Source organism: Apus apus, chromosome W (genome assembly GCF_020740795.1).
Source record: "Apus apus isolate bApuApu2 chromosome W, bApuApu2.pri.cur, whole genome shotgun sequence".
In the NCBI taxonomy this organism is placed as follows: Eukaryota; Metazoa; Chordata; class Aves; order Apodiformes; family Apodidae; genus Apus; species Apus apus.
Window position 1 is genome coordinate 8,702,293 of NC_067311.1, and position 25,229 is coordinate 8,727,521.

A 25,229-nucleotide genomic window follows, 5' to 3' on the forward strand; every position below is an offset into this window, starting at 1 on the left:
ATAAGGATGGAGAGCAGAACAACCCCCCCACAATCCATGAGGATGCAGTCAGAGACCTGCTGCAGCACCTAGACACTCAAAAGTCTACAGGACCCAATGGGATTCACCCAAGGGTACTGAGAGAGTTGGCAGAGGAGATCGCCAAGCCTCTCTCCATCATCTATCAACAGTCCTGGATAGCAAAGGAGGTCTCAGACAACTGGAGGCTTGCCAATGTGACGCCTATCTACAAGAAGGGCCCGAAGGAAGATCTTGGGATCAGGCCTGTCAGCCTGACCTCAGTAGTGGTAAAGTCATGGAGAGGCTCATCTTGAGTGCACTCACATGGCAAGTGCAGGATAGCCATGGGATCAGGCCCCGTCAACATGGGTTCAGGAAAGGCAGGTCTTGCTTGACTAACCTGATCTCCTTCTATGATCAGGTGACCCGCTTGGTGGATGAGGGAAGAGCTGGGGATGTTGTCTATCTAGACTTTGGTAAAGCCTTTGACACTGTCTCCCACAGCATTCTCCTAGAGAAGTTGGTGGATCGTGGCATAGGTACACTCTCTGCCGGGTAAAAAACTGGCTGGCTGGCCAAGCCCAAAGAGTTGTAGTGAATGGGGTTGGATCCAGCTGGCAACTGGTCACCAGTGGTGTCCCCCAGGGCTCATTTTTGGGTCCAGTCTTGTTCAATATCTTTATTAATGACCTAGATGAGGGGATTGAGTGCAGATGACACTAAGCTGGGAGGAAATGTTGATTTGCTTGATGGTAGGAAGGCTCTGCAGAGAGACCTGGACAGACTGGATCAATGGGCCGAGGCCAATTGTATGAGGTTTAACAAGGCCAAGTGCTGGGTCCTGCATTTCGGTCATAACAACCCCATGCAAAGCCACAGGCTTGGGGATGAGTGGTTGGAAAGCTGCATGGTGGAGAAGGATCTGGGGGTGCTGGTTGACAGCCAACTTAACATGAGCCAGCAGTGTGCCCAGGTGGCCAAGAAGGCAAACGGCATCCTGGCCTGCATTAGGAATAATGTGGCCAGCCGGAGTAGAGAAGTGATTGTGCCCCTGTATTCAGCATTGGTGAGGCCACACCTCAAGTACTGTGCTCACTTCTGGACCCCTCATTACAAGGAGGATGCCAAGTTGCTGTAGCATGTCCAGAGAAGAGCTACCAAGCTGGTGAAAGGTCTGGAGAATAAGTCCTATGAGGAGAGGCTGAGGGAACTGGGATTGTTTCGTTTGAAGAAGAGGAGGCTGAGGGGAGACCTCATTGCTCTCTACAATTATCTGAAAGGAGGTTGTAGGGAGGTGGGAGTTGGCCTCTTCTCTCAAGTGAATAATGACAGGATGAGAGGAAGTTGTGCCAGGGGAGGTTTAGACTAGATATTAGAAAGGAATTATTTACCGAAATAGTGGTTGGACACTGGAACAGGCTGCCCAGGGAGGTGGTGGAGTCACCGTCCCTGGAAGTATTTAAAAGAAATATAGATGTGGTGCTTAGGGACATGATTTAAGCACTGAACGGGTAGATTAGGTTATGGTTAGTGGATTTAGGTTATGGTCTGACTTGATCTTCAAAGTCTTTTCCAACCAGGATGATTCTGTGATAGGACTGGAGGAAGGCTCATGTCACCCCCATCTATTAGAAGGGTTCAAAGGAGGACCTAGGTAATTACAGACCCATTAGCCTCACTTCAGTGCCTGGAAAGGTCATGGAGCAAATCTTCCTGGGGACAATCACAAGTCAATTGAAGCATGTGATTGGGAAAAGCCAACATGGATTTACCAGGGGCAAATCGTGCTTGACAAACCTGATCTCCTTCTACGAGAAAGTAACCTGCTTGGTTGATGCAGGGCGAGTGGTGGATATAGTCTACCTGGACTTCTCCAAGGCTTTTGATACAGTCCCCCACAGCCCCCTCCTGGAGAAACTGACTCGTTACGGCCTTAACAAGTGGTCTGTGCGGTGGGTGGGGAGCTGGCTGACAGACCATACCCAGAGGGTGATAGTAAATAGTTCCTCCTCAAACTGGTAACCGGTCACAACTGGGGTCACCCAGGGATTACTATTGGCCCTATGCTGTTTAACATCTTCATAAGTGATCTAGATGTTGGGATCAAGAGCACCCTGATGAAGTTTGTTGATGACACCAAGACAAGTGGAGAGGCTGATGCTCCAGAAGGGAGAGCCACCTTCCAGGATGACCTAGTCAGGCTGGAGGAGTGGGCTAGCAGGAACCTTATGAAGTTCAGTGGGGAGAAGTGTAAGGTCTTGTACCTGGGAACAAAGTGCAGTTCAGACTGGGATCCACCTGGCTGGAGAGCAGCCCTGTGGAAAGGGACCTGGGGGTCTTGGTGGATAACAAGCTAAATGAGTGAACTGTGCGCTGCAGCAGCAAAGAAGGCCAACAGGATGTTGGGCTGCATCAGCAAAGGCATCACCAGCAGAGATGAAGAAGTAATCATCCCACTCTACTCAGTGCTTGTCAGACCACATCTGGAGTATTGCATTCAGTTTTGGTCCCCACTCTAGAAAAAGGATGTGGACAGGCTGGAGAGGGTCCAGAGAAGGGCCACAAGGATGATCAGAGGACTGGAGGACCTGCCATATGAGGAGAAGCTGAGAAATCTGGGTTTGTTCAGCCTTTAGAAAAGAAGGCTTAGGGGAGACCTTATTACCATGGTCCAGTACTTAAAGGGTTGCTATGAAGAAGACGGAGACTCCCTATTTACAAGAAATCACATGGAAAAGTCAAGGAGTAATGGGCACAAGCTGCTTCTGGGGAGATTCTGATTGGACACAAGAGGTAAATTTTTCACCATGAGGACAATCAAACATTGGAATAGTCTCTCAAAGGAAGTGGTAGATTCCCCCACATCGGACAGTTTTAAGCCTCAGCTTGACACGGTTCTGAGCCATCTCATATAAATTATAGTCTTACCTAGAAAATTTGGACCAGATGATCCTTGAGGTCCTTTCCAATCTGGCATTCTATGATTCTATGAAATATCTCCTGATAAATGTCAGGGGCCAGCTACAGAAGTAAAATTCTTAGGAACTTGGTGGGTTGCTGGTCAGACTGTTGTCCTGGTTTAAGTCAGGATGAAGCCAATTTTCCTTTTACTGATATGTTTTTTTTCTTTAGAGAACTCTCTTTTAACTAGCAGCAAGTTTTCCAGCTAGTGGACTGGTAACACTTCAGTGTTATTGCTGAGACCCTGAGGTCACTTCACTCTACTTGTCGATTCTGTGGCCTCAGATGTTACAGGAGCAGAAGAGTCATATCTGCAGCCCTCCCTTAGGGAGGACTAGATAGACAGCAAAACTGACCATATTCCATTCCATATATCTACGTAAGCTTGGTGTAAGGTCAGAGATCACAGAAGGCAACTTCCTTCCTGTTTCTTCTTCCCTTCTCTTCCGTCCATGGCCGGCATCCAGGCAGGACCATCACCGTTGATCCCTAGGCTCGTGCATTCCTGACCCTCATAACTCTACCCTCAGCTCCTGTCTACTCTGCTGCTATCCCCAGCAGAGTGGTCTGGGACATTTCGGAACTGCTCACAGCTAAGGAGAGTGCCGTGGGAGTTGCTGGGGGTGGGGGGAGGCAATAGGGTTTTGCCCATTCCTGCACATACTTGTATATATTTGTCCATATTTTCTTTTATCATTAGTATTTCATTAAAACTGTCTAGTTTAGTTTTCAATCTGGAAAGTCTCTCTCCTTGTTATCTCTCTCCTTTCCCTACCTGGAGGAGGGGGGAGGGGATTGAGAGCATTATTGTTGCTGGTTTAATTGCTGATCCTGAGTCAAACCGTGACAACTGTAATTCCAGAAGACACCATTACAAAATTAGATAAGACTTCAACTCCCAGTACAAAGAAAGAACTTCAACAAATTATAGGTACATTGGGATACCAGAGAAAACGTGTCTCTGTATTCTCTATAATAGCCAGACCACTATTACAGAATCGTCATGGTTGGGAAGGACCTCTGAGATCGGAGTCCAACCATCAGCACAAAAAAACCCAAAAAACCCAACCAAACAAAAAAACCCCACATAATCTCCCCCCAAAAACACCAAACCACAAAAAACCACACACAGCCCACCAAAAATCATCCACAAAAACCCCCACAACTTTGGCCACTAGAGCATGCCCTGAAGTGCCACATCTACACATTTCTTGAATACCTCCAAGGATGGTGACACAATCATCTCCCTGGGCAGGCTGTTCCAGTGCCTGACCACTCTTTCAGTATAGAAATTCTTCCTAATATCCAATCTAAACCCCCCCGCCGCAACTTCAGGCCATTTCCTCTGGTCCTACCGTTATCCACTTGGGAGAATAGGCCAACACCCACCTCCCTACAACCTCCTTTCAGGTAGCTGTAGAGGGCGATGAGGTCTCCCTTCAGCCTCCTTTTCTTCAGACTAAACAACCCCAGTTCCCTCAGCTACTCCTCGTATGTCTTGTTCTCCAGACCCTTCACCAGCTTGGTAGCTCTCCTCTGGACATGCTCCAGCACCTCAATGTCCTTCTTATTGTGAGGGGCCCAGAAATGAACATAGTACTTGAGGTCTGGCCTCACCAGTGCTGAGCACATGGGCATCATAACTTCCCTACTCCCACTGGCCACACTATTGCTGATGCAGGCCAGGATGCTGTTTGCCTTCTTGGCCACCTGGGAACACTGCTGCCTAATGCTAAGCTGGCTGTCCACCAGCACCCCCAGGTCCTTTTCTGCTGGGCAGCTTTCCAGTCACTCTTCCCTAAGCCTGTAGCGTTGCATGGGGTTGTAACCAAAATGCAAGACCTGGCACTTGGCCTTATTGAATCTCATACAATTGGCCTTGGCCCATCGATCCAGCCTATCCAGGTCCCTCTGTAGACCCTTCCTGCCCTCAAGCACATCCACACTCCCACCCAATTTGGTGTCATCTGCAAACTTACTGAGGGTGCACTCAGTTCCCTCTACCAGATCACTGATAGACATTGAACAAGACTGGCCCCAAAACTGAGCACTGAGGACACCATTGATAACTGGCCTCAAACTACATGTGACCCCAACTAGATATATATTAGAACTCCCCGTTTTTTACCCAGTTGTCACGGTTTGACTCAGGATCAGGAATTAAACCAGAGACAATTATGCTCTCAATCCCTTCCCCCCTCCCCTAGGTTGGGAAGGAGAGAGATAACAAGGAGAGAGACTTGTCTGGATTGAAAAGAGAGCTTACTGAAGGGAAAAAAAAAATCAGTAAAAGGAAAATTGGCTTCGTTCTTGCTCAAACCAGGACACCAGTGAAGAGTACACTTGTCTATGCCATGATTTGCCAGCGTCTCCAGGAGAATGCTGTGGGAGATGGTGTTAAAGGCCTTACCAAAGTCTAGGTAGACAACATCCACAGCCTTCCTCTCATCCAAAAGGTGGGTCACATGGTCATAGAGAGATCAGGTTGGTCAAGTAAGACCTCCCTTTCATAAACCCATGCTGGCTGGCCCTGATCCCCTGGCTGCCCTGCACTTGCTGTGAGAGCTCACTCAAGATGAGCCTCTCCATAATCTTTCCGGGTACCGAGGTCAGGCTAACAGGCCTGTAGTTACCCAGATCCTCCTTCTGGCCCTTCTTGTAGATGGGCTTCACATTGGCAAGCCTCCAGTCCTCTGGGACCTCCCCTGTTGACCAGGATTGTTGATAAATGATGGAGAAAGGCTTAGTGAGCTCCCCCACCAGCTCCCTCAGTACTCTCAGGTGGATCCCATCAGGCCCCATAGACTTGTGCATGTCTAGGTGCAGAAGCAGATCATTAACTACTTCCTCCTGGATTATGGGGGGTTGTTCTGCTCTCCGTCCTTATCTTCCAGATCAGGAGGCTGAAGACCCTGGGGGGAGCTGGTCTGACTATTAAAGACAGAGGCAAAGAAGGCATTAAGTACCTCAACCTTTTCCTTATCTTTGGAGCAGTGTTCCCCCCTGTATCCAGTAAGGGGTGCAGATTCTCCCTGACTCTTTTTTTCTTGTTGATATATTTGTAAAATCTTTTTTTGTTGTCCCTTATGTCAGTGGTTGTCATAGTTTGACTCAGGATCCACAAGAATGCTCTCGATCCCCTCCCCCTCCCACCCAGGTAGGGAAGGAGAGAGAGAAAAAGAGAGAGACTTGGCTGGATTGAAAACTAAACTACACAGCTTTAATTAAACACTAATGATAAAAGAAAATATATAGAATTATATACAAATGTGTTCAGGAATGTCCAAACCCCTATTGCCTCCCCCCACCCCCAGCAACTCCCACAGCACTCTCCTTAGCTGGGAACAGTCCCCAAAAGTCCTGGACTGCTGACAGAGAGAGCGGTAGAGTTATGAGGGTCAGGAGACCTTGAGCCTAAGGGTCGATGGTGATGGATGGACAGAGTCCTCCCTGGATGCCAGCCATGGACGAAAGAGAAGGGAAAAAGAAGCAGGAAGGAAGCTGTCTTCTGTGATCTCTGAGCTTACGTAGATATATGGAATGGAATATCTCTGGTCAATTTTGCTGTCTGTCTAATTCAGCCTCCTACGGGGGGGTCATAGATCTCCCCGTAGTGCCTGAGCCGCCAGAGCAAAAACGTGATCTTGGAGTCCCGGCAATAACATTCCAGCGTTTGTTATCATTCCTAGCTGGAACACTTTGCTAGTTAAAAGAAAGCTTTCTGAGGGAAAAAAAAAATCAGTAAAAGGAAAAGTGTCTTCATTCTGGCTCAAATCAGGACAGTGACAAAGTTGAGCTCCAGCTGGGCTTTTGCCTTCCTAATTTTCTCTCTATCTGGCGTAACGGATCTCTGTACTCCTCTTGAGTTGCCTGTCCCTTCTTCCAAAGGTGGTAAACCCTCCTTTTTTTCCTAAGTCCCATCAAAAGCTCCCTGTTTAACTAGGCTGGCTGTCTTTTGCGCCCTTTAATCTTACGACACATGGGGACAGCTGCTCCTGGGCCTTTAAGATTTCTTTATTGATGAGCATCCTGGACCCCTTTGCCCTTCAGGACTGTCTCCCAAGGGATTTTCTCAACCGGTGTCCTGAACCAAACAAAGTCTGCCCTCCGGAAGTCCAAGGTGGAAGTTTTCCTAACCCCTCTCCTTACATCACTAAGAATTGAAAACTTCACCATTTCGTGATCACTAAGCCCGAGAAAGCCTCTGACCACCACATCTCCCACTAGTCCTTCTTTGTTCGTGAGCAGGATGTCCAGCGAGGCACCTCCTCTGGTAGGCTCACTTACTAGCTGTGTCAGGAAGTTATCTTACACACACTCAAGGAACCTCCTAGACTGTTTATTCTCTGCTGTGTTATATTTCCAGCAGACATCTGGTAGCTTGAAGTCCCCTACCAGAACAAGGGTGGCAATTGTGAGACTTCAGCCAGCCACTTAGAGAATACTTAATCTGCCTCCTCATCCTGGTTGGGTGGTCTATGAGTCCCAGCACAATATCTCCCTTATTCTTCTTCCCCTTCATCCTTACCCATAAACACTCAACTTTACCATCACTATAATCAAGCTCTATACAATCAAAACACTCCCTAACGTATAGAGCCATGCCACTGCCTCTCCTACCTTGCCTATCCCTTTTGAAGAGCTTATATCCATTCATTGCAGCATTCCAGTTGTGACAGTCATCCCACCATATTTCTGTGATGGCAACTATGTCATAGCTGCCCTGGTGCACAGTGGCTTCCATCTCATCCTCTTTGTTGCCCATGCTATGTGCATTAGCATAGATGCACTTGAGCTGGGCTATTGACTTCACCCCTGTCCTTGGCACTTCACCCCATCTCTGGTGGGCCTGGTTTTATCCCCCTTCCCCTTCAAGTCTAGTTTAAAGCCCTGCCCATGAGCCCTAACTCTTGCCCCAGTACCCTTTTCCCCTTGTGAGATAGGGCTTTCCCATCTGTTGCCAGCAGGCCCGGTGTCCTATAAATCAAACCATGGTCAAAAAACCCAAAGTCCTTCTGGCAGCACCAGGTTTGGAGCCAAGCATTGATCTGGTGCATCTTCTTGTTTACCCATTCATCATTTCCCAGAACTGGAGGGTTAGAGGAGAACACAACTTTTGCTCCAGATATGAGTTCCCCCCAGGAGGGAATCTCCTATAACAATTACCCTCCTCTTGCTCTTAACAAAAGCAGTCCTAATGCGTGGAGCTGACTGCTTCAGCATCTCCCTGGATGGGGCTTTATCCACATCCTCATTTCCCTGGTCCTCTGTCTCCAGAGCCCCATATCTCACTATATAGAAAATACTCATACATATACACTATTAAGAAAAAAATAGACATGGAATTGGCTGGATATCCATGAGTAATGGTACAAAATATAGAATCAGTTCACAATGGATTTTTCCTTCTTTATAAACAGGGTAACATGTTTAGATTTTCCCTGCTGAGACAATTTCTCTTTTACAGTATCCTGCCAGATAGTGGAGGCCACTAGGCCCCAGCAAGAAATCCCACTTCTGACACCAGATGGCAAGCAGCATTGCAGTGTTCCTGTTGCTGTTCCAGCCCCTGATGATGTTACTCCTCCAAATTTGCGGTCAAAGAACCCCAGAATGGCCATGGTCTCAAACTTGCATTAAGTATACTGGAAGCATGGGAATACACTCTAATCAGAGAGGTTTAAACTTATCCACTGAGGTTATGCACAAAAGTGAAGTATATATAGAAAAGGAATGGAGCTGGGATGCAGATAATGGGGAAATTCAGTGACTTCAAGGAACAGCAGGGGAAAAGATCAAAATAGGATGCTGAATGATTAATGAAACTACGTAACGAAAGGCATCTCTGATTTCCCTGTACCAAATTTGTCCTGGTTTGAGCCAGGATGAAGCCAGTTTTTCTTTTGCTGATTCCTTTTTTCATTTCAGTGAGCTTTCTTCAACTAGCAACTGCGTGTTCTGCTAGGTTGATAAGACACTGGAATGTTTTTATAATTGCTGCGCCCTCAAGGTCGTGCCTTTGCTCTGCCGGCTCAGACACTGCGGGGGGATTTGTGGCCCCCCCGTGGGAGGCTGGGTTAGACGAACAGCAAAACTGGCCAGAGATATTCCATCCCATATATCTACGTAGGCTCGGGGGAAGGTCGGAGATGACAGAAGAAAACTTCCTTCCTTCCTGCATCGCTCTCTCTCTGCTTTGCTTCGCCTCTCTGTCTCCCTTCCTTCTTCTCTCTCTCTCTCTTTCTTTTGTTCATGGCCGGCATCTGGGAAAACACCATCTGCCCATCATCGTCGACCCATCGACCTCAAGCCCTCCTGACCCTCGTAACTCTCTGCCTTTCTCCAGGAGCAGCTTCGGGATTCCTCAAAATTGTCTCGTCTGAGGGAAGTGCTGTGGGAGTTGCTGGGGGTGGGGGGAGGCAAGAGGCTTCTACCACACCTTTGTATAATCACACATATATATACATATATACTCTTTTATCACATATTAGTATTCTAAATAAAGTTGCACGGTTCAGTTTTCAATCTAGCCAAGTCTCTCTCTCTTTTTTTTTTCCTCTCTCTCCTTCCCTACCTGGGTGGGAGGGGGAGGGGATCGAGAGCATTGTTGTCAAACTGAGTCAAACGTTGACACCATTACATACTTGCTCAACCCTTCTTTGTCATTCAAGAGAGTGGAAGTGTTTATGCAAGTAGATATTTCTACCATCAAACCAGAATGTTCACCTTTTTGGGTACATCCTACACCAAATGGTCCTCTTGGAAACACCAGAGGACACTATCCTGTTTAAAAAGAGATACAACAGGCATGTTGGAAACTGGACTAGGTGTATTAAACACCATTGATGCAGAAACACTTGCTAACAAACTTTGAGATCTTCTTTATTGGCTTTAGGAACTAACCAATGGTTAGCCTCAGTTCTCTTTTCTGATTTAGACAAAGTGCATGGCAATGATCATCAGCTATTTGCCAATGCCTTAGGAATTGCTCAAAGCATTTCATTAGCCCTGAGCTTTATCCAAGCTCACTTATGGGTACAATTCACAGAGAGGAAGAGAATGGGTTTTTGTATATGGAAATCAGAAAGGTGATTTGGAATCAGGCTACACCTTTTGAAAAGAAATTTTAGTTGTGGTAGCAACTTCTTAACTTTATATATACTCCAAACAGCAATAACATCTTTGCTTCTGTACTAATAATACATGATGCAATGATATATACCATCTATCCTATTGTGGCATTAGGAATTTACAGTGGCAACACTGTATTGTATACAGCATTGAGTATGGGCTTTTAAAAACAATAACACAGATTATTAGAAAACAGTTGATATTGATGCTTCTATGGTAAAAGAACAACATGGATTTATCTGTGAAAGCAACACTTTGAAGGCCCAAGATGTCTGTTTAGATACTAAACAGAGTGTTTGTCACTTTGAAATGTACTCTGATAATAATCCTGAATCTTAGTATATACTGGGGAAGGGTGTGTATGCTTAAGAACTCTCTGTAGAGACTTAACAATAGATAACAAGACAGTATAGCTTGACAATCATTCAAATCTGTGTTTGTAATTTCACCTATATATTAGGATGTGGCTTCAACTACTCTGTACCCACAATTGTGTATCAGAATTTACAAGACAACAACGTGCTGTATAACATCCTATCTCCAACCCCTATTGGAATGGTCATTACCTTGGTCAAAAGACTGCTGAAACACCCTGAGTTACATGAACTGATACAACAAAATGGAAAAGAAAGCCGGAGAACCCTGATTATGGTACACCATGATATGGACAGAATACATCATGTCCTGGAACGAGTCAAGAAGCAAGGAGAGCACCAGTGGTGGGAAACCTTGGTTGGATGTGTCGCGAGCCGATGCCAGGGGGCATCGCCCCCCTGGCATTGGCTCACAACAGGATGGTTGCCAATGACAACTGGCACTTTGAACTTAATATTACATCCTATCATAATATTTGCAATATTGGTAAAATTATGTCTAGCTTTGTTAGTAGTTCTATGTCTAAAAGGATGGTGCACAGATTGGAAAGTGTCACAATTGATCCCACCTAAACCACATACACTAAAATAGTGTAGTAAAATATGTGGATTGATATTTCTTATCATATCTGATGTGGTTTAATCTGACTTAATACCAACACACAGACGGGTTTTCCCACACAGTTTTAAATCCTGTTCATGATGCATACACATAAACGAGGGACACTATTATAGCATGGAGACAAGAGGTACCTGCATTGCCACTTCATGAGTGATTGACTGCAATCACGGGGTGGAATGTAGCACTGCATAATGCTTGTGGCTCTGCAAAATGAGTGGCTCTACAACTTTGAGTTTTTAATGCTTACAGAAATGGGGAGTGGAATATCAAAGCAGAAAGGGTGACAGGTGAAGCCATCTCAGCAACCACTGAAACAATTAGGAAAAGTCATCAGCTGTTACAGGTGTTCTTTAACTAACCATTAAAAAAACAATGGGGACAAGATACATATAGTTGAGAATGTTTAAGGCAGGAGTTGAATGATTAGGACAAGGTCTGTAGTGTATTCACATAGGAGCGCAGTATAGATGTCACGGTTTGACTCAGGATCAGCAATTAAACCAGCAACAATAATGCTCTCAATCCTCCCCCTCCCACCCAGGTAGGGAAAGGAGAGAGACTTTCTGGATTGAAAACTAAACTAGACAGCTTTAATGAAATACTAATGATAAAAGAAAATATGGACAAATATATACAAGTATGTGCAGGAATGTGCAAAACCCCTATTGCCTCCCCCTATGCCCAGCAACTCCCACAACACTCTCCTTAGCTGTGAGCAGTTCCGAAATATCCCAGACTGCTATCAGAGATAATGGCAGATCAAACAGGAGCTGAGGGTAGAGTTATGAGGGTCAGGAATGCACGAGCCTAGGGATCAACAGTGATGATCAATGGAGTCCTCCCCAGATGTCGACCATGAATGGAAGAGAAGGGAAGAAGCAGGAAGGGGCTGGACTTCCATGATCCCTGACTTTATATCGAGAGCTATGTAGATATTATGGGATGGAATACTCTGTTTGGCCAGGTTTGTCATCTGTCTAGTCTGCTCTTTCCTATCGGAGGGTTGCAGATACTACTCTTCTGCTCCTTTAGTATCCAAAGCAGAGCAAAGTGTCCTTGGTCTCTCAGCAGTTATATAAACATTCAAGTATCAACAGTCCACTAGCTGGAAAACTTGCTGCTAATTAAAAGAGAGCTCACTGAAGAAAAAAATCAGTAAAAATAAAATTGTCTGGCTCAAACCAGGACAATAGTGCATTTTGTTAAAATGATAAAAAAAAACACTAGAAATGCCAATACTGCAACTGTCCTGGGGAGGAGATTGGAGACCTCAAGTCCAGCTTTCCGTGGAATGCGGAGTGAGCAGCAACACCTATTTATAACGTGGAGGGCTGAAACTTAAAATCACCTTTTGCTCACAATGTCCTCTGTACTCAGAGGTGTGCAGTTGCCCTGCACTTCCAGCCAGATGGCTATTCTCCAAAAGAAAGATATCCATTTACAGACCCAATATGGGAGTCTTTCCTCAAGATTTTCAGTGCTTCCATTTGTGAACAGCCACTGGTGTCCAGCAACAGAACACCTCTGTGTTGCAGGCATGCTAGGGAGTAAGCATAGACACAAGCTGTTGCTCCATCACTAGCAAATGGGCATACCCAGTTCCCAAACTACTTGTGTTCAACATCTCAGCTTGATAAAGAAGCCAAAAATTGTTATGTTTTATCTGCAAGGCACAACTTAGAAGCATTGTTTTTTTCTCTAATTTTATTATGTTTTAAATGAGTGCTCCGTCTTGTTTTAATAAGGAAATAATAAGCCTTGTGATTGCCACTGCTTATATAAAACACTTATTTGTGGAACTTGTTGTGCTTGTATTTGTCTCTTTCACTGAACACAACCAAACTCCCTTGTTTTCACTCCACGTTGGAAGGTAGAATGATTTTTTAGGATAGCAGCTGAATACAAACCTTGCTAAGGTAGATGGCACACCCACAGCTTGGTCACAAAATACTTTGCAGTCCTGATTTGCCTAATTTTATTTTTAACTCAATGAACTCACTGCTGACAGTAGCTATTAAATCTCTTAGCCACAGTATGGCAGAAAAGTAATATTTCACAAGGATATTTTTGCTCACATTTTCATACTCCTATTGATATGGTTAGGTTGCTGAAATTTCACTAAAAGACTAATGTAGGTTATTAATGTAGACCATAAATGGTCTTGTAACTGAACTCCATATAATTTTAAAGAATCCGTGAGTCCCCAAATTAAAGGAGTTAGCCATTCTGGGTGTGCATTTAATAACATGGGAGAGGGCTGCTGGGGGACCAGTGTTCTATCATGCATCAGTTGGAGACAAGCTGCTTTCTGCAAGTTTTCAGTCAAATTATTTATAGACTGGGTATAAATAGTATGAGGATCCCCATGCTCTAAGGGATCCATGCCCCCTGCCCAGTAAGCTGCACGTTGGGTCAGGGACCACATATCACGCTCATCACCAGGGGTTAAGAAAACTCCAGGGCCCCAGTACCCTTGTGCTTTATTTTCAGAAAGGAAAATCCTGTCTCCTCCTGTTAGTGAAACTCTCCAAACATACTCAGTTTCAGATTCAGAGGCCCATCTTGAGAATTTCTCTTGGATTTTAGCAAGCTCTGTAGGTGAATAAGGTGTTGTATGGGTGGTGGTTTGCGGAGCCAGGGCCTGCTGGCCATTGGCAGCTGGAGCTTGAATAGTTTCAGTTTTAATCAATGGCCTCATTACTGCCTCAGGTTTGTCTGATTAAAACGTTTCTCTGCTTGAGGCCAAGTCCTCAAACGGATACTCAGACAATTGGCCATGTTTTTCAGTTGTTTGGGCCAAGCACAAGAAACTGGATTCACTATTTACAGAATCCTCATCTACCACCTGATCCTCTAGTTCAGATCTGAGGATTTTTTCTCAGTCAAGAGAGTCTGATAATGCAGCATGAAGCCGCTGAGTTGTACGGCGTTCAGCTGCCAACTGACTCTGTAAAGCTTGGACTTGCTCTTGCAAAAACTTTACAGTTTCATCATTATTTTCACATTGTTGTTTTTCTTTCTGGTTTGCTATTAATGCAACTCGCAGAACTGCACATACTGTGGCTTTGTTTTTTCCAGGTTTTGTTTTTTGCTCCTTCTGTAAGTTGGAAATTCTCTCCACTACCACCTGGAGATCATGCCAGTTACTATGAGCCCAGGACATGCCTGGTGGAGAGGGACAAGCATTAAACTCCTTCAACTTCTCAGTTATAGGGGAACAGTCGAGCGTAGGCATTTCCTGGGCAGCCATTGCTTGCTGTTGTTCGAATCTCTCCTGGCACAAGCTAAGAGATTGCCTCACAGTCTCCCTTCCTATGTAATCAAGGAGGAGGTCTACTACCCCAACAGACCTTCTGATAAAGGGGTATCCTGTCCGTGACACCAATTGAAATGACACAGCCCAGATTTAACAACACAGGAAGGTTAGAACTGTACCCCCTTGCTTTCTAATCTCCTGCTGCAATAGAGGAGCCTAGGTGCGGCTGGATCCAGTCCTGTACATGTCACAACTCAGACTGGGCAGCCCAGGGAGATTAGGACTGAACCCCCTTGATTTCTTGACTTCCTTCAGAGAGGAGCCCTGGTGCAGCTGGGCTCAAAATCCTTCTCTCAGACCTGGTATTTTCACAGAGAGAGTAAATGTATTGCAGTCTGAGTAAAAGCTCGACCATCCAGTACCCCTTGATCAGACTAAGGTCTAGTGACACACAAGATCTGTTTATAACAAATAACACATTTATTATACCAGTAGAAGTTAATATTGAACAACCTTTTAAAACAAAACCACCTGCATATATATTAAGCAAGGAAAAGGGGACGAAAAGAAAAGGGAGTAAGACATAAAGAGAGAGTGAGGGGACAGGAAAATCACCGGTCCTGGACCCAGCATCGTTGGTCCAGCCAACGGGGGAGAGCCAGTGTTGATAGTTGATGTTGATGAAACTCCCAAAGCCCACCATTGCAGCCCCCTCTTTTATAGGCCTAGAATCTTGATTTCGCAACAATGAGTAAGTATGATTGAGCCATACAAGTGGACCTACGCCCCCTACACCCCTCTTGTTATTTCCATAAGTTGTTGTTATCTTGATCATTGTCTATGCAGGCCAGAGGCCATTACTGCAGTCTCCATCCTCCCAGGCATGCCTTTTGGGATGCATATGAGACTTTGTTCAAGGGGCTACAATAGAGTTTCAACACCATTTCCCAAAATAGGTCCTGAAGGTTGGTCCCTCACACCACCCCCTGGCCCAAACACACTGTACTCTTCGTCCATTGTGGTGACTTTTATATAGTATTTTACCAGCACTGTCAAACAGAAGTTTGTTTCACCTCCTGCCCTTCCTCTGATGTGATGATGTCTATAAAGGCGTCTTATGAGCACATTTCTATTGGATTAAATGTCACTTCCAACATATTACCTCCTCTGTTATCCAAGGAATTCTTGATATCTGCAGAAATACTGGTCCTTTTAACAGTACTTCCCTCAGAGGTTTCCTTAGTCCCATTTCCACCTTTATTCTAGTGGAACATCTCTTTCTTCTCCCTGGAGGCTTCAGAAAATCACAGGTGCTTTTATGTCCCTTTAGTAAACCAATCACTGAGTCCTGTACTGTTATCTTGCCCCTTCTTAGTTCCGTTTCTCACTTAAGAAAACCTAGGCCTTTTTAGCACCCCCACCATCAGAGATTTTCAATGTTCTTGAAAGCTGAATGGTGTTTTACAGTCTGTATTAGCTAGCCAATCCCCTCAAAAATGCAGTTCATTTATGTCCCACTGAAATCTCAGTCTGAATGCAAACAGCAAAGATGCCACTAATGTTTCTTCTGGCCTGTATCATACAAGCAAGTACTTTGCAGAGGTACTTTGTGCATCCACTGACTGAGTTTTGATAGTCATAGGATACTCGTTGGTAAATTCAATAGAAATATAGCCTAATAAAAATTTACTAAAATAATGAATTTGCTATACTAAGGGTTACTTTTAAAACTATGTGCTTTGTGAAACTATCAGTCAATTATGCCAAGCATCCTGCAGGTTGTGATAACATCAAGTCTTCTAAGAACCTGTGGGCCTACAGACAACACTCATGTTGATTCTGACCCACCTGGGCAATCTACCAGCGGGAGACTGGAGACAGGACCAGGACCAGAGACAGGACAAAGATGACAAAGGACTAGAATCAACAAAGACCCCCACAGGAGACCCTTGAGCATGCATCATTACGAAGATAGCCAATTCCAGGAAATAAAATGACTATGTAAAAGAATTCTGGGAACTCATTGACATGGAACTGAATATGTATGTCTTTGGTGTATATTAGTTGGGGTGTTTCACTAACTCCTCAGTGCACTCATGGTGGAGAATCCCCAGTGCTGCCCAGCGCTGCAATAAAGAATGCCTGCTCAATAACAGCTTGTTTGTTGTTATTGGATCTTAATCTTGGAATCCTTACCCAGCCGCACCTAGCCTCCCACTGCGGTGAGGAGTGTTAGAAAGCAAGGGGGTTTGGAAGTTCCGAATTTTTGTTTCAGTTTTCTCCATCATATCAAACTGGCCTCTCTTTCCCTGTCTTCTATACAAAAGCGGTGGTGTTGACCTTGTCTTTGCCAGAGCTTCCTGCTGCAATCATCTCTCTTTTTATTTTAAAGCAGATAGGCATTTCTTGTTATTCTGCCCTGTCCTGGTTTGAGCCAGCATGAAGCCAATTTTTCTTTTACTGATTTTTGTTTTCCTTCAGTAAGCTCTCTTTTAACTAGCAGCAAGTGTTCCGGCTAGTGGACTGATAATATTGGAATGTTTATGTTATTGCTGAGATTCCAAGGTTGCGTCTTTGCCCTGCTGCCACAGAGGCTACCAAGGCAGAAGAACCATATCTGTAACTAGATGGACAACAAAATTGGCCAGAGATATTCCATTCTATATATCTACGTAAGCTCAGAGGAAGGTCAGAGATCATGGAAGACGACTTTCTTCCTTCTTCTTCTTCCCTTCTCTTCCATCCATGGCCAGTGTCCAGGGAGGACTCCATCTATCCATCACCATCGACCCCTAGGCTCGTGCATTTCTTACCCTCATCACTCTCCCCATATCTCATGCCTGCTCTGCCATTATCTCCAGTAGCAGTCCAGGACTCTTCAGGACTGTTCGCATATTTACTTTTATCGTTAGTGTTTAATTAAAGCTGTCTAGTTCTAGTTTTCAATCCAGAGAGTCTCTCTCCCTCATTCACTCTCTCCTTCCCTACCTGGGTGGGAGGGGGAGGGGATCGAGAGCACTGTTGTCTGTGGTTTAATTGGTGATCCTGAGTCAAACTGTGACATGCCCCTGGTGTTGCTGGGAAGAAACCGAGTTTGGCTCAGCATCTGAGGTAGACTATAAACCTGTCTGGCTTAAACTGCCATGGTTAGTGAAGAGGAAATTCAAATTGTGATAATCATGAGTGGTAATCTATGACTAAGGAATGATCTGGCATTGAGGGCAAGAAGGCCCAGCTCTAGAAGTGGTTTAAGTGGCTGGAAGCAGGAATGTCAGAGACAGACTCCCTGTCTGCATCTTTGCAAACTATATGTAGAATTGCGCCCCTTCTGGGAACACCTTAAAAATCATAAGTACATTCCAAACAGGGAGCATTATACATCGGTTTACGATGCATACATGAGGGGAGACCTCAATCGCATTGTAGAAGACCTCATGGTTCTAGAAAGTGGCACCTTTCTGTCTAGAGATTAATAGCCAAATTAAAAAATATGGAATTGATTTCTTTTACACCCACAGTTTCTTCACTCTGGCCACTGTTGTGTGGCGAGATAAGGAAGGGCTGCAGTGAGAAAATAAAGAGCTACGAAAGCATTTAAAGGAGAAAGAAACCGGTACCGCCCCTCCTTTTTTGGAGGAGCAATTTGGGGAATTCGTAAGTGATGAGGATTCCTTAGATTCCAGAAGCCAGGACCTTGAGATCTCAGAGACCTTAATACACTAAAAAAGGGCAAGCCCACAAGCTCGAAGCGGATTCCCTTCCCCGAGCAGCCAATTAAGAAACGTATGCGTCTTCATCCCGAAACAGAAAAACTCCTCCCTTTCATTTTAAAATGAAAGATGCGGTCACCAGAGCAGCAAGCAGTCACTCTCTCCCCCCTCTCCAGCCAATAGCAAGCTGGAGGGTACGGCAGCCAAGATAAGGGTGCTGTGTGATTTAATTAACAAACTGGGAGGAAAACTCAACCGACTTTCTGCAGATGTGGAAAGCACTTCAGCCTACTCATCTTCTGACTATAATAGTTTTGAGGATGAGGAGAAGGAGAGAGTGAGACATAAACTGTTGCACCCTGTACATCATACTGATTACACTTATGAACATGGTACCTGTAGCAAATTAGGCACAGACCTCCATTCTGGTTCAATCGGGAGAAGTTCATTCCAGGTGAAAGTTAGTACAGAAGAAAATTCCCTCTTGAATACCAGGCGAAAATCCTCCAATATAAATGAATAAGTGAATCCAGCAAGCCAAGCAACAACAACAGCAGCAGCAGCCTATTGTTAGTACATCACCTAATTTATACCCTAAGGTTTGTTTTTCTACTATCTTGCACGTGCTTAGCTAACCAATCAGTTTCTTGTTCATGCGGTGTCCATGCAAAGATTACATAAGAACTTTACCTATTCATTGGTCAATTAAATCTAAACAAGTGTCGAAAATTATTATGAGAAGTCCATTACTTCATCAGGGAGCCTTTTCATCTCGTACTCCTTTTATCAGCAATGGAATTAGTTGCAGAGGCAGAAGACACTCCTTATCTCTGCTGAGAAGCTTCTTCAAGGCTTCTGGTAGCCTGTTCCTAAAAACTACAGATAGGTTCACACAGAAGAATTTCACAACTAATTAACAAGTTTAAGTGACAGATTTACAGCATGCAGCGGCCTCTTTTTCTAGCTTAACCCCTTAAGGACTCTCCACAGGTACCCAGCAGAGAAGCATGGTGCATAAAATAACTCCATATACCCCATTGGAATTGGCACAATTAAAACAACAGTATAGCAAGTTGCCAACAGAGACTGACACTGAATATGTCATTAGGGTGTCTGCTACTGGAGGTGATAGCATTCAGCTTTCTGAGATAGAGGCATCAGGGTACTGGGGACCAGGAGCTATTCTTACCACAGGCAATTACGCTGGTCTCTTACACAAAGAGCTGCCTTTAATGCTGGCCTAATTGACCTTCTTTAAGGGGAGAGCCCACTGCATTGGGCGGAGATGCCTCCCGACTCACAGAAAATGTCCACAAGGCCAGTGTAATACAAATGATTCATGAACATGTTCTTGTTCCCCACCAGGACAGTCCTCTAATGCTGGGAGTGGACCCAGAGAGAACAGATGTTCTAATTAGAGGGCTACCTGGAGAGTTAAAAAATCTGGCCATTCATATTAAAGGAAGAATTGAGAATACTCTGGTTAGAAATTACACTTGGGCTGACCTGAACACAGAACTAATTGAATTCAGATGTAAATATGGAATAACAGAATCTCATTGTTCCAAAAAGGCCACCTCTGTTAAAGCCCTAAAATTTCCTGTAAATATCAGAGAGCTTCCTTATGCTGACGTGGCTGCTATGCCAACCCGGGGTCCTCCTCAGCAACAATGGGAATCACAGGGTGACTGGACGGTCATGGGCAGAAGTAAACGCAACAAAAAGCCAAACAGCACACGTAGAAGCCAACATCCTGAAAATCAAGGTGCTTTGTCATGAGGTGACATGGGGCCATACGCTAAGCTTAAGGAGGAAGCCAAGCGTATAGGCATCTCACCTGAGCTTTTGGCTCCCATAGTCACCTAAAAACACTAATAGAGAAATGGCCTAAAAGGTCCAATTCAAGGTCTAATTCAAGAGAGAGATCAAGGGAAAGAGCCAGCAATTCAGGAAACTAAATGACCCTCCTTCTACCAAGAAAAGAAAATAAAAAAGACGACGGAGTGAGGAAAAAGAACAAGATTCCAATACAGAAAATAAAAATGATTGGCAGAAAAATGATAACCAATCAGGGCCTACAATTTCTAGTCCTCCAAAAGACTGGCAAAATGTGCTAAGATTAGTTCAAAATAAAAATGGGAACTTAGAGCTTACCTGTGCTGTTGGGCCAAGACGTTATCCCGTAACATTTGTGGTAGACACAGGAGCACAAGTTTCCATGCTAAAAGCTGATGTGACCAAACAATGTGGTATTAATCTGTCTCTCAAGCCAATATATGTAAGTGGAGCATTTGGTAACTCTGCTTTACAAAGAACAGCTAAAGTTTCTTTAAAACTGCCAGAAGAAGAGTTAATTCAGACTGAAATGATTGTGGGTGACATTCCTTACAATTTGTTAGGAATGGATGTTCTCGTGAGCCGAGCGTGGAGAGATGAAGAAGGCCGTCTTTGTAATTTTGGCAAACCCACACCAAAGATAAGATTGTTACAGTGTGCTCCCCACCTGCCACAAAGCAGAATCACAAATGTGAGACAATATTCCATCCCTACTGCTGCTAAAGAAGGCATTAAAGAAGTGATTTCTGATTTAAAATAAAAGGGCATTTTGCCTTTACTTGGGATGGGGTACAGTACACTTTCACAAGGTTGCCCCAGGGATATAAACACTTGCCCACACTGGCCCACCACGCACTTGTGTGTGAGCTGGTAAACATTCCAGAAATCAAGGATAATTTCAAAGTTAAGGTCTAGCAGTACATAGACAATGTGTTGATAGGGGGCCAGAGTGAGGAGAAGGTAAGGGCAGTTTATGATGCCATAATTAAGCATTTAACAGACATGCAAATAGAGAACCCTGAGAAGAAGAGGCAACCCCCACCCCAAGAGGCAAAATTTCTGGGAGTAGGGTGGAAGGGGGGGAACCTGGAACATTCCTTCTGATACTTTGTCTCACCTGGGAGAGATAAAAGTACCCACCAATAAGAAAGATCTGCAGGAAATACTGGGGACCCTTCAGTATTGGAGAAAGCATATCCCAGATTTATCCACCATAGCACGCCCTCTTTTCGATTTATTAAAAAAAAGAATCATCATTGGGGGTGGGATCAGTCTCATGATGAGGCCCTCTAACTATTTTTATTGGAGACACAAACATACCAAACTCTGGGACCTCTCTACCTAAAGGATTGTAAGGGTTATGCCCCTTACCACAGAAAATATATGTCTCCCATAAAACTATTTCAACATATAAGGGAGAATAAATGGACACCGTTTCTGCGCAGTGCCTGTGGCACCAGGAACCAGTCAAAATCTGAGGCGCAGTGTCTTGTGGAGGGGGGGCCTACCTGCCTGCCTGTGGGTGGTCTGTTCTGCTCCAGGACTCAATTTTGGCTGGGCCAGGGCTGGCATGCAGATGGGATAATGCATTGCAGCATCTGAAACAGTGTGCCGTGTCACCCTAACCTGGACAGAAGTCACCAGACAGCAAGAGGGCCTTCTGCCTCTGTTGAAAGCAGAGCAGAAATCACCGATAGCCTACGGCATGCCACTCTGCTACTGCCTGCCAGATTTTCATGGGACCCGAGGGGCTAAATAAAGGCTGAAATCTTACTGTTTTTTTAAGAACAGAAAGCCGAGATCCCTTCCTGCTCCCAAAGAAGAGAGAAAGAGCCGCCCAAGCCAGGGCCACACCGCATCTCTGCCTGCGGCTGCCGGAGCCAGAGCCGAATCAGGAGGAGCACTGCGCCAGAGCCCAGCCAAGCCCAGCCCAGCCGGGAGGAGCTGACCGAGCCTGGACCCGCCCTGAGGAAGCCGGGGGTGGAGTCGGGGAGTGCCTGAGCCCCGAGCGCTGCCGCACCGCTGCCACCCACGTGGTGCGTGTCTGCTGCCCTCCAGCCTAGGAGCCGTCACTACTGATACCTTCAACGTGCCAGGAGTGTAAGAACCCCATCCACAAATCTTCCCTGCTTTCCTATCTTTCTATAGAGTTCACTCCCCATTCTCACATGCACAACAGCGACCCCAATGGGGGGGAACTGCAACGCACTCTAAATCACCTTTTATCATAACCATCTTCCTTCTATCCTTTGCACCCTATCAGTAGCTTGTATTATATTTACATTTGTACACCCCTGTTCTGTTTATAAAGTATCAGCACATATACACCCCTAACTCAGTGTCCTCATTCCTTTTTTGAGCGACAGTGCGTACTACCCATGGGGTATCAAGTAAAGCCAAATGGGGGGGGGGTTGTGGGGGTGTTAACTGCTCAAACCCCGTTTTTTGTTTTTGAACCCTTATAAAGATCCAATCATAACAGAATGGGGATTTTCAGCCAGTGCCTTATCATATCACTTTTGGCAACGGGGACCTAATGGGAACACGCAACCAACTGGCTTTTACTCTCAGTCATTTAAGGATTTGGAAAAGCAATACTCCATTCTGGAGAGGGGGTTGTTAATAGTGTGTACAGCACTGAAAGAAGTCAGCAAAATTATTAAAAAACAAAGGGTAATACTCCAATGCCCTTTCAATGTAGTTGACGGCATACTGTCTGGAAAGGCCCCTCCAGAAGGGATATCCCAAAAAGGCACTATCAGGAAATGGTATAGCCAAATTGAATACTATTCTGGACTTTTCAAGTTTGAAAAAGGCCCAGATAAACAAAAATTCAGGAACAAATTGGATCTAGAGATGAAAAGGATTTAATAATGAAAGCTCCCAGTCCTATTAAAGAGGCCCCAGAAAATAAAAGTGATAAGGTAAACACTTGTGTCACTGTTTGACTCGGGTTCGACAACAATGCTCTCGATTCCCTCCCACCCAGGTAGGGAAGGAGAGAGAGAATGAGTGAGAGACTTTTCTGGATTGAAAACAAAACTACACAGCTTTAATTAAACAATAATGATAAAAGAAAATATATACAATTATATACAAATGTGTTCAGGAATGTCCAAACCCCTATTGCCTCCCCCCACCCCCAGCAACTCCCACAGCACTCTCCTTAGCTGCAAACAATCCCGGAGCTGCTGCTGGAGAAAGCTTTCTTTTAATTAGCAGTCAATGTTCCAGTTAGTGGACTGATAATGCTGGAATGTTTTTGTAACTGCTAGATCTTCAAGGTCACATCTTTACTCTGCCGGCTCAGGCACTACGGAGAGATCTATGACCACCACCCCCCTCATAGGAAGCTGAATTAGACAGACAGCAAAATTGACCAGAGATATTCCATTCCATATATCTACGTAAGCTCAGAGATCACAGAAGACAACTTCCTTCCTGCTTCTTCTTCCCTTCTCTTCTGTCCATGGCCAGCATCCAGAAAGGACTCAGTCCATCCATCACCATCAACCCCTAGGCTTGAGGTCTCCTGACTCTCATAACTCTGCCACTCTCTCCGACAGCGGTCCAGGACTTTTCAGGACTGTTCTCAGCTAAGGAGAGTGCTGTGGGAGTTGCTGGGGGTGGGGGGAGGCAATAGGGGTTTGGACATTCCTGAACACATTTGTATATAATTGTATATATTTTCTTTTATCGTTAGTGTTTAATTAAAGCTGTGTATTTTTGTTTTCAATCCAGAAAAGTCTCTCACTCATTCTCTCTACCTGGGTGGGAGGGGATCGAGAGCATTGTTGTGGATCCTGAGTCAAACTGTGACACTACATACCCTGACAACATCCCTATAGTTCTCCCAAGTGACAAGTCCCTTCTTCCACAAACTGTACATTTCTTTCTTCCATGAGACTTTCTTCAGAAGATCCTTGCTTATCCATGCAGGTCATTTACCACCTCTACATGATTTTTTACTTGAAGGAATGCACCTATCTTGGGCTTGGAGAAAGTGGTATTTAAAAATTGATCAGCTTTCCTGGGCTCCCTTTCCTTCCAGAGTCTTAGCCCATGGGATTCCTGCAAGTAGATCTTTGAAGAGTCCAAAGTTAGCCCTACAGAAGTCCAGGGTTGTAATCCTACTTATTGCCCTGCTTCTTCCTTGTAAAATACTAAACTCCACCATGTCCTGTCTACTGTCGCTGAGGCTATTCCCAACCTTAATGTCCTCAACCAGACCTTCCTTAATCGTTAACCTTGGTCTAGCAGTGCTCCTCTCCTTGTTGTTTCCTCCACTACCTGCATTAGAAAGTTATCATCAATGCACTGCAAGAACCTTTTGGACTGAACCTGCTTTGCTATGTGGGATTTCCAGCAAATATCAGGGTAATTGAAGTCACCCATAAGTGTGATCTGGAGGCTACTTCCAGTTGACTGTAGAAGGCCTCATCAACATCTTCTTCTTGGGTTGGTGGTCTATAGTAGACACCCACAACAGTTTCACCTCCAATTGCATGTCCCTTAATTCTTACCCACAAGCTTTCAACCTGTTCTACCTCCCCCCTGGATAGAACTCAATACATTCCATTTTCTCTTGTACATAAAGATCAACACCACCATGGCGGCTTGTTGCTCTGTCTTTCCTAAATAGTACATAGCCATCCATGACAACATTCCAGTCATGGGAGCTGTCCCATCATGTTTCGGTGATTGTGATTATATCATAGCCATTCAACCTAACGCAGATCTCCAACTCCTCCTGCTCATTCCCCATGCTTGCTATGTCTAGTAATAATACCTGTGGTATGCCTGTTCACATCTTTAGCTATATTGCCTTTTATGGTGAGAACAATCATCAGTGGCATGTCTATGTTATTTAGCTTTTTCCAAGAGACATAAACACATTTACAGTGAGCGACTCCCCTTTTCATGTACCACCACCAGTCTGGTCTCATTTCCAGCTGTATCTCTGGTAGTCAGAATCCATATTTTATTTGAGGGGTTTTTTTAAGCTGATTGATATATATATGAAATCTTTCTCTTGATTTTGTTCTACTGCTATTGTCAAATGCTTTATCAAGTGCTTTTGCAATAGCCGGAGTTTCCAGTTTTTATTGATACCTAAGGCATATACATTAAAACTATCCATATATTACCTTACAGAGGTATGAGCACAGCACCAGCATGCTCTTTGGAAGCATCTGTGAATAAGACAGATTTTAGCTCAGTGGGATGTCAGTTTTGCAAACACTTATTAAGGTTTGCCTTCATACTTCTCTGATATCCTTTATCAAAAAATCCTTGTTAAAAAAAGAAAAAGACTTTAAGTCATCAGTTGTATTAGTCAC